The following is a 16,828-nucleotide window of genomic DNA, read 5'->3' as shown; positions in this document are numbered from 1 at the left end:
CTCATAGCGGAGTCCCCGTTGCTCTCGGCCCTTCCGACCGGAGCCAACCGGGCCTCTTGTACACCCCATCTTTCTCCTTCTCGTTTGTAACCCCATAGCAAACTTCAAGCACCAGGGCTTGGGAATAAAGTCACCGACTGGACGTAGGGCACATTGCCTGAACCAGTATAAATCCTGTGTCATTGAGTGCTAGGCCACCTCCGATCACAACGTACAGCAAAACTACAAATATTCACTAGTTGGTCACTTTCTGTACTAACACCAGGTCTATTGTCTATCATTGACACATTTTACCAATAGGGAAATATAAACCATCCGTCCCTTGTTTATGGGTTTGTCGTCCATCCCTGTGGCCGGATACTCTAGTAGAGGGCTCCTGATAAAGACGGATCACCCTATACAGCGCTAGAGTAGTAGTCGATAGCGTAGACGTGGTATCTAGGCTAGAGGCTACCTTTGTTTGTCTCGTACTCCATGGTTGAGGGGTTGGCGGCAGGTGGTGATAGCGTTGTCCATCCCTTGTAATCCCCCATGTCCGGGTATGGTGTAGAGCTATAGGCCGGTATCGCTTTGCAGACTAGGCGTAAGCCGGTGCCCAAAGTGAGCAAGTAGAAGTAGAGGTTATCTATCCTTAGACTCTAAAACCATAGGAATCCTCTCTACCCTCTACCAACTCTACCCTTGTGTTGTCCTTGGATGAACTAGATAGAAGATTTACCTTCATTCCCTGTGAAAATATGATACCTTGAATACTTCCGGGTGAAGTGCTACAATGGTACTTCCGTGCGCTTGCGGATTATTTCTGTTTACGTTAAGAAATACCAACAAGCATTTCAAACGCCATTGCAAGGGAACGGTTGCTATTTTCTTTGAACCTAGTTCATCCTCATATCTGTATCTTTTCTTTTTATAAAAACAAAAAAAAATCTTTTACCTTCTTCACCATGAAGCCAACTTCAATTTCATACCCATCCGCTTCAAAGGGCAAGTTCCCTGAGCGACCACCAAAACCAAAGTTTTCATCTGGCTATGAACTCCACCCTAGTTTAATAGCCATGGTTTGGGCACAACCCTTCTCAGGGCATGATAATGAAAACCCCTGCCAGCACCTGCATGAGTTTGAGGAGATGTTGAAAGGATCTAACAATGCCTAGAGGGGGGGTGAATAGGCATATCTAAAAATTTACTGCAAATGCTAATTTCAAATCTGTCAGCCACTATCGGAAGTCCCGACGTTTGGGTCAGAACTCCCAACGTTGTCAGAAGTTCCAACGCAAACGTCAACAGTTCCGACGCCTACGTGAACTACAAAAGCAGTGCCAAATTTAACTTTGCGGATAAATAATCTTACAACCTCACTTCCTAGTGGTTTGGTGAAGATGTTGGGTCACTCCCTTGACGCCGTAATGCCTCCAAACCGTAGATCAAGTCCAAACCCTAAAATGGAGATTTTGGAGACATAGAGACAAACACATACAAGTAATCTCAAGTAATCTCAAGCAATCACAACAACAACAAGCACGCAGGACACAAGGATTTATCCTAAGGTTCGGCAACCCCACAAAGGAGCTCTTACGTCCTCGTTGTTGAGGTGACCACTAAGGTCGGAGTCTTTTCCACCTCCTTGCCTCTCTCAAAGCGACCACAAAGATCACTTGAGCTTTCCACTAAGAAATCAAAGGGTGATACAAACTTCCCAAGGCTCTTCCACAAGATGGAAGCTCTTGGGCAACGCCTAGCCGGCTAGGGGCAAAGCCCCAAGAGTAATAGACGCAAAATCAACCGGCTTGACGAAGAAATCAAGTGCTCAAGCTTTCCAAAGTGATGCTCTCACTTAATCCACTCTCCTTTCACTCAAACCCTAAGGGAATCGAAGATTAGATCAAAGGAAGAAGGAGAGGGGTGCTTTAGTTGCTTGGGAGTTGTTCAGCACAAAGTGAGTCAACTGTGAAATGGGTCCATAACGGTTAGAAGTGAAGGGAGCTGTATTTATACTCCAAGTGAAAATTCAACCGTTCAGATCTATGTCGGGAGTCCCAACGCCGATCCTGGGACTTCCGACGTTAGCAAAAAACACTGTTCACAATTGGTCAGAAGTCCACGGGTGAAAGTCAATGTCGGAACTCCTGGCAAACGTCAGGACTTCCGACGCACATAGTTCAACAAACAGTCCGCACCACTGATGCCGGGAGTCCCGGCTTGGGTCAAGTCAGTGTCGGAACTCCCAACAAACGTCGGGACTTCCGACGAGCACAGACAGCCAGCCAGTCAGAAGCATAGGTGCCGGGACTCCCGGCATAGGTTGGGACTTCTGACCGTTGGGAGTTCCAACTTACGTCGGGACTTCCGACACCGCCAGTCATAGAAAAAATATTCTATGTGCTCGTGAAGTGCTAGAGTGTCCCAATTTTTATTTAATTATTATGCTTGAGCACTCTATCTTCCTCAGACCAAATCACTTTGCATCTCTCTTTATAGTGTGGCGGATCCTAAACTTAAACTTAAAATCAAAATTAAAACCTTTGGAGAGCGTTTGAGTTCGTCCGCCTTTATAACTTCAAGAATTGAGGGATACTATTTCATCTTTATCAACTCTTTGATTCTTTCACGGGACTAATAGCTGCGACATATCTCATTTAGATCACATTAGTCCCTAATTTGGATGTCATCAATACACCAAAACCCACATAGGGGGCAAATGCACTTTCAATCTCCCCCTTTTTTGTAATTGATGACAACCAACTTAGGCTTTTATAAGAATAAAAGAATTTAAAGCTTTTGAACCCCAAAATTTATGGAGAGCTCCCCCTTGATGTATGCATGAATTTGAATTTCAATTGGAATCATGTATACATGCTTTGCATACACCAAGACAAAAGCTCCCCCTAAATTTTGCAATCCATGGGGTGCAATAAGTGTGTGTGAACAAATAAGTATCGGTGAAAAGAGATGCAATATGACATGTTATTTCACACAACAAGTAAAAAAATATGATGGCCAAGATTTCAAAGTAGAAACTTGAAGGAACACATGGCCATACAAAAAGCATCCATCATGACAAGTAGAGATAAGCACAAGCAAATAAGATAGATTAGAACATTACTTATCCTTCACACACATATAAATAGATAGTTGTCCATCACACGGTTGCCACCACACGACATAGTTCATACATGCTAAAGGTTTTAAAGTTCCGAAACCATAAGACCAACTAACTTGTTACAAGGGAAATCAAAGCCTAACACTCCCCATTTGTCAACAAGTGCCAAAAGGGGTAGGCCGCGTGAAAAAGCAGCTACTCATCATCGGAGTCATCATCCTCATTGTGGTCATCGTCGTCACCATCGCCATCGTCTTCATCATCATCCTCTCCTATGTATTCCTCGTCTTCCTCAGTCGCCTTCCCTTTGCCATGCGGGCGAGAAGTCGCATCATCTTCGTACGCCGCACAAGCCTCATCATACAAAGCCAACGGATCACGGGGAGGCACAAATAGTAGTGGAGGAGAAGATACAATGCCTGCTTGCTGTTCCAACCGATATAGCCTCTCTTGCATATCGTGCTCATGTTGAGCACTAGCACAACACTGTCCAAACATGTATGTCATTAGGAACTTGAACTTGTTGGGCTTCTTTCTAGAGGAGGATGAGGAGAGGGGCTCGGCACTAGAAGAGCGAGCAGCAGCAGTGGAAGCACCACGGCGAGAGCGAGAACCCGAGATACCTTTCCCTCTCGCTGTGGCTGCCTCAGCTTTTTCCTTTAATTCTCTTGCAGCAAGGATGGAGGTTTTGTTCGATATCTTGAGGAGCTTTTGCTGAGTGTCATAGGGAAAACAAATGCCAGATACTTGCTCAATGACATGCATAATGTATGGTGCATAGGCAAGATGCTTTACCGGATCCTCAGTAGCATCATGTATCTTGTTCCAAATATAGCGGCTGATGGAAAACTTCAGAAATTCATCGCCAAAGCGCTGAAGCACCTTCTGTGAATCATCACAAAGGTAGGTGGAGTCACCGACCTTTGGATACAAGACCTATCGCAAGATGTTGTTTAGAACATAATAGTAGGGCTTTAGAAACACTATCTGTCCATCAGCCCTGTGTCCATCAAGATACCTGTGTTGGTACTCCTCCATATCGAGATCCTCATACTCAGTCAACTCAGTAGCAATGCGGTCACTGTGACTCAAACCAAGAAGGCGAGAGAAAGTGATGAAGTCCACTTTATAATGCTTGCCTTCAGTTGTCCAATGAATAATGTCAACAACATCGGTGGGGTCTCTCTCATGATGATAAGAAGCATAAAATTGACAGATTAGCTCATTGTTCCAATGCTTCCTAAACTCTAATAGGTAAGACAGCCCCATTGAGTTGATATCCTAAACCATCTGCTCCAACTTGGGTTCCTTGTACTTGCCAAGAGAGTATGCATCAATGCACTTCATCTGCAGGACCGGTGGCTCCTTCTTCTTCAAGAACTTCCGATAAAGAATGAAATCATAAAAGTCATAATGAAAGGGATGCCAGAAACGATACTCAAGTCATAGGTCCTTCTCGTCCTCAGCATAAAGGTTCCTGTTCCAATTCTACCTAATGTCCTTAACCCAGTGACGATAATCCACTGGAAGAGGAGGAGTCCAACCACCAGTAGGATTGGGAGCCATGGTGGGCTCCCGCATGATCGGCAACACACCAGTGAATGGAACAAGCTGAGACACACCTGCTGGACTACGAGTCGGTGTGCGAATCGGTGGAGTAGCAATGGTGCATCCGGCATGATCAAGAGCATCCGGCATATCCCCAACAAAGGCCGGAGCAGGAGGCAGAACAGCAGCCGATGACCCTTGAACGCCACAGCCACGGGTAGCACGGGAACCACCAGCACCACCATGCGAATATGACGCCTTGGTGTGGCCAGGCGGCTTAGGAATAGCGGCATGATCTTGAGTCTTCTTGGAATGCTTTTCCCTATGATGCGAGGGACTGCCACCACCTTCCATGACTGCGAAGAACACCAAGTGGAACTGAGAAACAATACAAGGAAACACGAACGAGCATCAAGAAGTGAAGAAACAGGAATGGAGTGGTCACTCTAGGGTCGGGGGTCCCGACCAAGGTTGGGACTTCCGACAGCCGGAAGTCCCAACCCGATGTCGGGAGTTACGACGATCATAACCTCCGACGGCCTCCAGGACCTCCGACGCCCAAATTAACCATCCCATTCATGGGGCTTCAAATCATGACACACATCCCAACAAGGGAGATAGAGGAGTAGAGAGGAAGAAAGAATAGAGGCAAAACATAAGGTACATTGGATTTAGGGTTAGAACACCATGGTAGTACCTTGAAATGAGAACCGAAGAGATGAAGAGAAACAAATCGCAGTCGATGACAAACAAATCCACGGGCACAATCTCCACCACCAATTGGTTCTCCACCACACCAATCACAAGGTCACCACAATCCGAAGAAGAATGAGGGCACGGGCGGCACGAGGAGAGGCAGCCGATGGCACGAGGAGGAGGGAGGGCAGCGAGGAGAGGCAATGGTGGCGGCGTGAGGAGGAGGAGGTAGGGCGGCGGTGCAAGGAGAAGCGGATGGGGCAGCAAATAAGGGCGACGGGCCACAGAGAAGGGACCAGGCCTATTAAAAGGAAAACGGGCAACCGACCTAGCGCAAACAAAAACCGTAGATTTACGTCGGAACTCCCGGCGAACATCGGGACTTCCGGCGCAGGCCGAGACTTCCGGCTGTCGAGACTTCCGATGAACGTTGGGACTTCCGACGCAGGGAAATAGAAAAACACCTTAACCTGCACTCACTCTACCATGTGGGGCAAAAATATGATGGACACTAATATTTTCACAGGTGACTAGATTTCATTCATCCAATACAAAACAATAGTCACTCATGAAAATTACAAAATAGATTTTGAAAGTGGCACACAATGTTTTCATAATTCTTTTCTCCTAACTAGATCAAACAAAATGTGTGTGCAAGGGATCAAGCCATGTTATGAGAATCAATGATATTTAGTTCACTCCTCAAAGCACAAAATCTTGACTCATCTAGGGGCTTTGTGAAGATATCGGCTAATTGTTTTTCGGTGCTCACATGGTGAATGGCGATATCTCCTTTGGCTTCGTGGTCTCTCAAAAAATGATGCCAGATGTCTATGTGCTTTGTTTGAGAGTGGTTTACAGGGTTGTTTGCCAACTTAATGGCACTCTCGTTGTCACACAAAAGTGGAATCTTGGTTAACTCACATCCAAAGTCCTTTAGTGTTTGCTTCATCCAAAGTAGTTGGGCGCAACAAGTGCCGGCCGCCACATACTCGACTTCGGCGGTGGACAAAGCAACGGAATTTTGCTTTTTAGAGCTCCAAGATACCAAGGACCGACCAATAAATTGGCAAGTCCCGGTAGTACTCTTTCGGGTTACTTTGCAACTGGCATAATCCAAATCGGAATAGCCAAGTAACTCAAAAGTGGAGCCCCTAGGATACCACAAGCCAAGATTAGGAGTGCGCACTAAATACCTAAAAATTCTCTTAATGGCCATCAATTGACATTCTTTCGGATTAGCTTGAAATCTTGCACACATGCACACGCTAAGCATAATATCGGGCCTATATGCACAAAGGTAAAGGAGTGATCCAATCATGGAGCGATATACCTTTTGATCGACATCCTTTCCTCCTTGATCAAGATCAAGATGTCCATTGGTTGGCATGGGTGTCTTGATGGGTTCGGCCTTGTCCAAGTTAAACTTGTTCAACATGTCATTGGTGTACTTGGTTTGACTTATGAACGTGCCATCCTTGAGTTGCTTGATTTGAAATCCAAGAAAGAACTTCAACTCTCCCATCATGGACATCTCGAACCTATTTGTCACAATCCTACTAAATTCCTCACAAAAAGCCACATTAGTACTACCAAATATTATGTCATCGACATATATTTGGCAAACAAAGATATCATTATTGACTTTGCGAGTAAATAAAGTAGCATCGGCCTTCTCTATCTCAAAACCTTATTTGAGTAGGAAATCCTTTAAACAATCATACCAAGCTCTAGGGGCTTGTTTGAGCCCATAGAGCGCCTTGTCGAGCTTGTAGACGTGGTTTGGATACTTGGGGTCTTCAAAGCCCGGTGGTTGCTCTACATACACCAACTCGGATAGGGGGCCATTGAGAAATGCACTCTTCACGTCCATTTGATATAACTTGAAATCATAATGGGCGGCATAGGCAAGTAGAATGCGAATTGATTCTAGCCTAGCCACTGGTGCATAGGTCTCCCCAAAATCCAAGCCTTCAATTTGAGTGAATCCTTGAGCCACCAACCTTGCCTTGTTCCTTGTTACCATGCCATGCTCATCTTGCTTGTTGCAGAAAACCCACTTGGTTCTAATCACATTTTGCTTGGGTCTTTCCACCAAGGACCAGACTTCATTCCGAGTGAAGTTATTCAACTCCTCTTGCATGGCTATCATCTAATCTGGATCATCAAGTGCCTCTTCCACCCTATGAGGTTCCAAAGGAGAAACAAACGAGTAATATTCACAAAAACTTGCTAAACAGGAACGTGTAGTTACCCCTCATCGAATGCTCCCCAATATGTTATCAATGGGATGATCCCGTTGAATGGATTGATGCACTCTAGGATGCGGCACTTGAGTCGATCTTTGGATAGGGCCATCATCATCATCATCATGGTCATGATCGATTGGAAGATCACAATCATGAGCTTGTGGAGGGTTGACCTCACTACTTTCTTCATTGTTGAGTTGTGGTTGAGCTCACTCATTGTTGACACCATCTTCATGAGAATGACCTTGTGCTTCTTTTGATCTCCCATCTTGACTATCTCTTGTTGTGGAAGCTTCACCATGTTCATTTGATGAAACATGATGAATGGTTGGATCAAGATCATCATGCACAACATGGTCTTCATCTTCGTCTTCAATGGGCTTTGCTTCACCAATAGCAAGCTTCTTGATTGCTTCATGTGGGGCTTTCTCATTACCTACATTCTCAACATTGACTTGCTCTTTTTGAGAGCCGTCGGTTTCATCAAAAGTCACGTCTACCGTGATTTCAATCAAACCGGTGGTTTTATTGAAAACATGATATCCATGTTCGTTAGTACCATAACCAAGCATGAAACCTTCATCAACCTTTGGTGCAAACTTAGAACTTTTGGATTTCTTGTTAAGTATGAAACACTTGGATCCAAAAACTCTAAAGTAGTGCACCTTAGGCTTTTTACCGGTTAGAAGTTCGTAGGCGGTCTTTTCTCTTTTCTTGTGAAGATATAAGCGGTTGATGGCATGACATGCCATGTTGACCGCTTCCGCCCAATAGTTGGTTGGAGTCTTATACTCATCCAACATTGCTCTTGCGGCTTCTATGAGCGTTCGGTTCTTCCTCTCCACAATACCATTTTCTTATGGAGTGTATGGAACCGAAAACTCATGCTTGATTCCTTCTTCATCAAGAAACTCTTCAATGTTGGTGTTCTTGAACTCCGTCCCATTGTCACTTCTAACTCTCTTGATTTTGACATCAAACTCATTTTGGGCTCTTTTAGCAAACTTCTTGAAGATTCCTTGGACTTCACTCTTTTTACGCAAAAAGAATACCCAAGTGAAATGAGAATAATCATCAACAATTACAAAACCATATTTGTTACCACCAATGCTTATATAAGCGATGGGTCCAAATATGTCCATGTGAAGCAACTCCAATGGCCTTTCGGTTGTCACAACATTCTTGATGGGATGTTTAGCTCCAACTTGTTTTCTCGCTTGGCATGCGCTACAAATCCTATCTTTCTCAAAAGAAACATTTGTTAGCCAAGGATGTGTTCGCCTTTTTGAAGTTTGGCCAAGTTCCTCATCCCAACATGGGTAAGTCGGCGATGCCATAACCAACCCATGCTACATTTTGCTATTAAACAAGTCTCGGGATTTACTCTATTTGATGTGAAATCAACTAGATAGAGTTTCCCCTTTAAATGACCCATAAATGCAATAGAGGAATCCTCCCTTCTATAGACTTCCACACCCTTATCTGTAAAGAGACAATTGTAACCCATCTCACAAAGTTGTGAAATGGACAACAAATTGTATCTCAACGAATTCACAAGTAAGACATTGGAAATGGAATTATCATTGGATATTGCAATTTTACCCAAACCAAGTACTTCACCTTTTCCATTGTCACCAAACACAATATTTCCACTTTGATCATGACTTGGTTGGAATGATTTGAACATGTCCTTCTCTCCGGTCATATGATTGGTGCATCCACTATCCAACACCCAACTTGTTCCACCGGAGGAATATTCCTACAAAAACAAATTAAGCTTTTGTTTTAGATACCTAAAAAGATTTGGGTCCTAGGGGGTTAGTCACATAAAACTTGGGCACCCAAACACTCCTCATAATTTTCCTTCTCTTTTGGGCACCAACATACTTAACCACAATCTTGCCATCCTTGCCCCAACAACACATATAGTCACTAGCATAGCACCGTGGAAGTGGTGCTTGTGGCTTGAGGACATCGGATTGCTTTGTCTTGATAGTCTTGGTATTTGTAGGTTGGATCTTTGGAATGTAGACCTTGTTGTTGGCCTTGCATATTAGCTCATCAAGAGCAACGCCCTTGTTGAACTTCACACAAGGCACACCATTTATCATGTTCCTTCCATTTGCTTTTCCATCATACCTATTGTAGCCAATGCCTTTCCTTGATTGATGGGTGCCTTGATGACTTGTATATAGTCTTGTTGGATTGCTCTTGACACTTGCACCCATTCTTCACAATCATCTCCAACCTATGAATCTCCTTGTTTTTCTTCTCTAACTCAACAAGGTTAGTTGCATATGCATTTACATCAATTTTATAGCATCTTTTACAACCATCACTAGTGGAGACATTAGAGACTTCGGTTGCCTTAGGAGAAGTTGAAGTGCTAGCCCAAAGAGTACTATAGTTTAGCTCAAGATTTTGATATTTTTCTTCCAAGCTTGTGAGGCTTTCTTGAGCTATACTCTTTTCATTCTTAAGGCTAGCTATTTGATCATTAACCTAGGAATGTTCCTTAGTCAATTTCCCAATTGAGTCATTGGCTAAAGACAATTCAACGGTTAACTTCTCAACCTTCATCTTTTCCTCGGCGATAGATGCTTCAAGTGCAAGGTTTTTCTCTCTCTCTCTTGAGTAATTATATCTCCTTGCAACTCTAAGCATCTATCCCTCTTCTCTAATTTCTTCATTAGCATTTTTATTTTAGTGAATGCCTTTTTACCAAATTTCTTTATCATGGTTGCTTCAATTTCTTCTATGTTATCATCACAACTATCATACTCATCACTAGAGGAAACGGGTGTAGTATGTACCTTCTCCCCTTTTGCCATGAGACAAGTTGGGGTGTAGTAGTCATTGTCGATGAGGTTGGAGAAGAGCCTCGGTGGTGAAGATAGGTTGGAGAAGAGCTTTGGTGGTGAAGTTGAGTCGGGGAAGATCATGGTCGGTGAAGAAGAGTGGTGGATGGCGATGTTTGCGGCTCCCTTCTTCTTCTTCTCATCATCACTTGAGTTACTATCACTTGACTCCCATTCTTCCCCAAGATGAGCTTCACCTCTCTTCTTGCCTTTGTTCTTCTTATCTTCATCCTTGTCATGCTTGTGCTTCCTTTTTCTCATTAGGACAATCGGCTATGAAGTGACCGACTTGACCACATCCATAGCAAAATCTCTTTTTGAACCTTCTCTTACCATCACCATAGGTCTTGCGGTTGCTTTTCTTCTTCATAAACTTTCTAAGATTTCTAATCACAAATGCAACCTCCGCATCGGAATCTTCTTCTCCACTTGAGGAATCATCCTTCACTTTCTTCTTCTTTTCTTGACTTGAACCTTGACCTTCATGTTGTTGAGTTGCTTTAAGGGCGGCACTCTTGTTGAATCCCATTGCATTAGGATTTTGATTGTGAGCATTGATTGCATCTTCATCTAGACACTCATGATGCTTGAGCTTTGAAAGAACTTCTTGAGGTGTCATCTCATCATAACCGGGCCTTTCCATGATCACGGACGCTAGCATGTTGTTCTTGGCTCTATAGGTTCTCAACATCTTTCTAGCAACTTTGTTGTCATCCCATTCGTTGCTACCAAGAGCTCTTATGCGGTTGACCAATGCCATGAGCCTATCAAACATGGATTGTGTTGTTTCATTTTGCAAGAATACAAATCTTTCCAATTCACCATGAAGTAACTCTATGTTGCATTTTCTCACACTTTTATCTCCTTCAAATGATACTTTCAAAGTATCCCAAATTTGCTTTGCACTTTCCATTCCATTTACTTTTCTAAACTCATCCGGAGCTAAGCTTGACACAAGCAATGCTACGGCTTGTGCATTTTGATGGAGGTTGTGCACTTCTTCTGGAGTTATCTCTCTATCTTCATCAGGTAGGAATCATCACACCAACATCCACAACTTCCCAAAGTCTTGCGGCTATTAGATGCATCTTCATCTTGTAAGACCAATCGGTGTATCTTGTTCCATCAAAGTGAGGTGGCTTGCCAATATTGACGACTGGAGTATGTAGTGTTGAACCTTTCATGATTTGTCCATAGTCAAAACTCATGTGTGAATATATTCCTTTTCCATGAGCATGCTCACCGGCTCCAATATCACTAGCGGCATCTTTGTTTGCTTCATTCTTGTCACTAATATCATTCTTGCCACTTATTGCATCATCAACCTTCTTGCTCAATTCTTCCTTCAACTTGCTCATCTCATCTTGCATCTTTTTCATTTCATCTTGAAAGAGCTTGACTTGAGCACTCATCAACTCTTCAGCTATTTTCTTGGCCATTTCGACGGCAACAGGCTTGCATCTTGTCGGTCTCCGACATTGTTTCTTCTCACGTGGTGAAACGCAAAGAGAAGACCTTGCTCTGATACCAATTGAAAGGATCTAACAATGCCTAGAGGGGGGGGTGAATAGGCGTATCTAAAAATTTACTGCAAATGCTAAGTTCAAATCTGTCAGCCACTGTCGGAAGTCCCGACATTTGGGTCGAAACTCCCGACGTTGTCAGAAGTTCCAACGCAAACGTCAGCAGTCCGACGCCTAAGTGAACTACAAAAGCAGTGCCAAATTTAACTTTGCGGATAAATAATCTTACAACCTCACTTCCTAGTGGTTTGGTGAAGATGTTGGGTCACTCCCTTGACGCCGTAATGCCTCCAAACCAGTAGATCGAGTCCAAACCCTAAAATGGAGATTTTGGAGACAAAGAGACAAACACATACAAGTAATCTCAAGTAATCTCAAGCAATCACAACAACAACAAGCACATGGGACACAAGGATTTATCCCGAGGTTCGGCAACCCCACAAAGGAGCTCCTACGTCCTTGTTGTTGAGGTGACCACTAAGGTCGGAGTCTTTTCCACCTCCTTGCCTCTCTCAAAGCGACCACAAAGGTCACTTGAGCTTTCCACTAAGAAATCGAAGGGTGATACAAACTTCCCAAGGCTCTTCCACAAGATGGAAGCTCTTGGGCAATGCCTAGCCGGCTAGGGGCAAAGCCCCAAGAGTAATAGACGCAAAATCAACCGGCTTGACGAAGAAATCAAGTGCTCAAGCTTTCCAAAGTGATGCTCTCACTTAATCCACTCTCCTTTCACTCAAAACCCTAAGGGAATCGAAGATTGGAGCAAAGGAGGAAGGAGAGGGGTGCTTTAGTTGCTAGGGAGCTGTTCAGCACGAAGTGAGTCAACTGTGAAATGAGTCCGTAACGGTTAGAAGTGAAGAGAGGAGTATTTATACTCCAAGTGAAAACTCAACCGTTCAGATCTACGTCGGGAGTCCCGACGCAGATTCCGGGACTTCCGACGTTAGCAGAAAACATTGTTCACAATGGGTCAGAAGTCCACGGGGAAAGTCAGTGTCGGAACTCCCGGCAAACGTCGGGACTTCCGACGATCGGAACTCCCGATGTTCGTCGGGACTTCCGACGCGCACAGTTGAACAAGCAGTCAGCAGCACTGATGCCAGGACTCCCGGCATGGGTCAAGTCAGTGTCGGAACTCCCGACAAACGTCGGGACTTCCGACGATCGTCGGGACTCCCGACGAGCACAAACAGTCAGCTAGTCAGAAGCAAGGGTGCTGGGACTCCCGGCTTAGGTCGGGGCTTCCGACCGTCGGGAGTTCCGACATACGTCGGGACTTCCGACGTCCACAAACAGAGAAAAATATTCTATGTGTTCGTGAAGTGCTAGAGTGTCTCTCTTTTGATTTTATTTAAATGCTTGAGCACTCTATCTTCCTCATACTAACTAAATTTGCATCCCTCTTTATAGTGCAGCGGATCCTAAACTCAAAAACAAAATTAAAACCTTTGGAGATCGTTTGAGTTCGTCCGCCCTTTACAACTTCAAGAATTGAGGGATACCATTTCATCTTTATCAACTCTTTGATTCTTTCACATGGACTAATAGCTGCAACATATCTCATTTAGATCACATTAGTCCCTAATTTGGATGTCATCAATACACCAAAACCCACATAGGGGGCAAATGCACTTTCAATCTCTCCCTTTTTTGTAATTGATGACAACCAACTTAGGCTTTTATAAGAATGAAAGAATTTAAAGCTTTTGAACCCCAAAATTTATGGAGAGCTCCCCCTTGATGTATGCATGAATTTGAATTTCAATTGGAATCATGTATACATGCTTTGCATACTACAAGACAAAAGCTCCCCCTAAATTTTGCAATCCGTGGGGTGCAATAAGTGTGTGTGAACAAATAAGTATCGGTGAAAAGAGATGCAATATGACATGTTATTTCACACAACAAGTAAAAAAATATGATGGCCAAGATTTCAAAGTAGAAACTTGAAGGAACACATGGCCATACAAAGAGCATCCATCATGACAAGTAGAGATAAGCACAAGCAAATAAGATAGATTAAAACATTACTTATCCTACAATCATCCATCACACACATATAAATAGATAGTTGTCCATCACACGGTTGCCACCACACGACATAGTTCATACACGCTAAAGGTTTTAAAGTTCCGAAACCATAAGACCAACTAACTTGTTACAAGGGAAATCAAAGCCTAACACTCCCCCTTTGTCAACAAGTGCCAAAAGGGGTAGGCCGCATGAAAAAGCAGCTACTCATCGTCGGAGTCATCATCCTCATCGTGGTCATCATCGTCACCATCGCCGTCGTCTTCATCATCATCCTCTCCTATGTATTCCTCATCTTCCTTAGTCGCCTTCCCTTTGCCATGCGGGCAAGAAGTCACATCATCTTCGTACGCCACACAAGCCTCATCATACAAAGCCAACGGATCACGGGGAGGCACAAATGGCAGCGGAGGAGAAGATACAATGCCTGCTTGCTGTTCTAACCGATATAGCCTCTCTTGCATATCATGCTCATGTTGAGGACTAGCACAACACTGTCTAAACATGTATGTCATTAGGAACTTGAACTTGTTGGGCTTCTTTCCAGAGGAGGATGAGGAGAGGGGCTTGGCACTAGAAGAGCGAGCAGCAGCAGTGGAAGCACCACGGTGAGAGCGAGAACCTGAGATACCTTTCCCTCTCGCTGTGGCTGCCTCAGCTTTTTCCTTTAATTCTCTTGCAGCAAGGATGGAGGTTTTGTTGGATATCTTGAGGAGCTTTTGCTGAGTGTCATAGGGAAAACGGATGCCAGATACTTACTCAATGACATGCATAATGTACGGTGCATAGGGAAGATGCTTTACCGGATCCTCAGTAGCATCATGTATCTTGTTCCAAATATAGCGGCTGATGGAAAACTTCTGAAATGCATCACCAAAGCGCTGAAGCACCTTCTGTGAATCATCACAAAGGTAGGTGGAGTCACCATGAAGCCAACTTCAATTTCATACCCATCCGCTTCAAAGGGCAAGTTCCCTAAGCGACCACTAAAACCAAAGTTTTCATCTGGCTATGAACTCCACCCTGGTTTAATAGCCATGGTTTGGGCACAACCCTTCTCAGGGCATGATAATGAAAACCCCTGCCAGCACCTGCATGAGTTTGAGGAGATGTTGAAAGGATCTAACAATGCCTAGAGGGGGGTGAATAGGCGTATCTAAAAATTTACTGCAAATGCTAAGTTCAAATCTGTCAGCCACTATCGGAAGTCCCGACGTTTGGGTTAGAACTCCCGACGTTGTCAGAAGTTCCAACGCAAACGTCAGCAGTTCCGACGCCTACGTGAACTACAAAAGTAGTGCCAAATTTAACTTTGCGGATAAATAATCTTACAACCTCACTTCCTAGTGGTTTGGTGAAGATGTTGGGTCACTCCCTTGACGCCGTAATGCCTCCAAACCGTAGATCAAGTCCAAACCCTAAAATGGAGATTTTGGAGACAAAGAGACAAACACATACAAGTAATCTCAAGCAATCACAACAACAACAAGAACGAAGGACACAAGGATTTATCCTAAGGTTCGGCAACCCCACAAAGGAGCTCCTACGTCCTTGTTGTTGAGGTGACCACTAAGGTCGGAGTCTTTTCCACCTCCTTGCCTCTCTCAAAGCGACCACAAAGATCACTTGAGCTTTCCACTAAGAAATCAAAGGGTGATACAAACTCCCGACAATCATCGGGACTTTCGACGAGCACAGACAGCCAGCCAATCAGAATCATAGGTGCCGGGACTCTCGGCTTAGGTTGGGACTTCCGACCGTCGGGAGTTCGGACTTACGTCGGGACTTCCGACATCGCCAGTCATAGAAAAAATATTCTATGTGCTCATGAAGTGCTAGAGTGTCCCAATTTTTATTTAATTATTATGCTTGAGCACTCTATCTTCCTCAGACCAAATCACTTTGCATCCCTCTTTATAGTGTGGTGGATCCTAAACTTAAAATCAAAATTAAAACCTTTGGAGAGCATTTGAGTTCATCCGCCTTTATTACTTTAAGAATTGAGGGATACCATTTCATCTTTATCAACTCTTTGATTCTTTCATGGGACTAATAGCTGCGACATATCTCATTTAGATCACATTAGTCCCTAATTTGGATGTCATCAATGCACCAAAACCCACATAGGGGGGCAAATGCACTTTCAGATGTGTTCGTGTCTGAGCATCTCAGGCATGACATAGGAAACACTAAGATGGAAATTGTTTTCCTGCTCTCTCATGGAGAAGGGGAAGCAATGGTACACACACGCCATAGAAAGTACGAATGGGGACTAGGATGAACTTAAGGACAAGTTTTATCTTGCATTCTTCCCCATGTCCTGTATCATCTCTCTACCAAGGGCGATCCTTGACTTTGAGCAGTGCAAGGAGTCTTTAGGTGCAGCCTATGCTAGGTTTTCAGTGTTGATACACGCCGGCCTAGACTTGTCTTTACCCGATAGCATTTTGTTGTGACTCTTTTGTTTGGGTATTGACATAGATGCTGACGTAAGCCTAGACATGACTGTCGAAGGTCGTTTCACACACAAATCTATGACAGAACAAGTAAAATTCCTTGAAAACTTCATAGACAGTCACACTTCTTTCATCATAAGAACCTAACCCCTCTATGCCAAAGTCATGTTAAGTGTTGAGGAGTCCTCATTAGTCGAATCCAAACCCATACCATCCTTAGATTTGATTTATGAGCCCTCACCCGAACCATAAACACCAAAGGAAAGAGTACTTCATCCTTCGGAGTTCCCTATCAAATTCAATGATTATGCCAATACGTCGAAGTTATCACGTCACAAAAAGCACACAAAGGAAGTTTCCCCTAGAG

Source organism: Miscanthus floridulus, chromosome 11, assembly GCF_019320115.1.
Source record: "Miscanthus floridulus cultivar M001 chromosome 11, ASM1932011v1, whole genome shotgun sequence".
Taxonomy (NCBI): Eukaryota; Viridiplantae; Streptophyta; class Magnoliopsida; order Poales; family Poaceae; genus Miscanthus; species Miscanthus floridulus.
Note: the sequence above shows the minus strand (reverse complement) of the source record.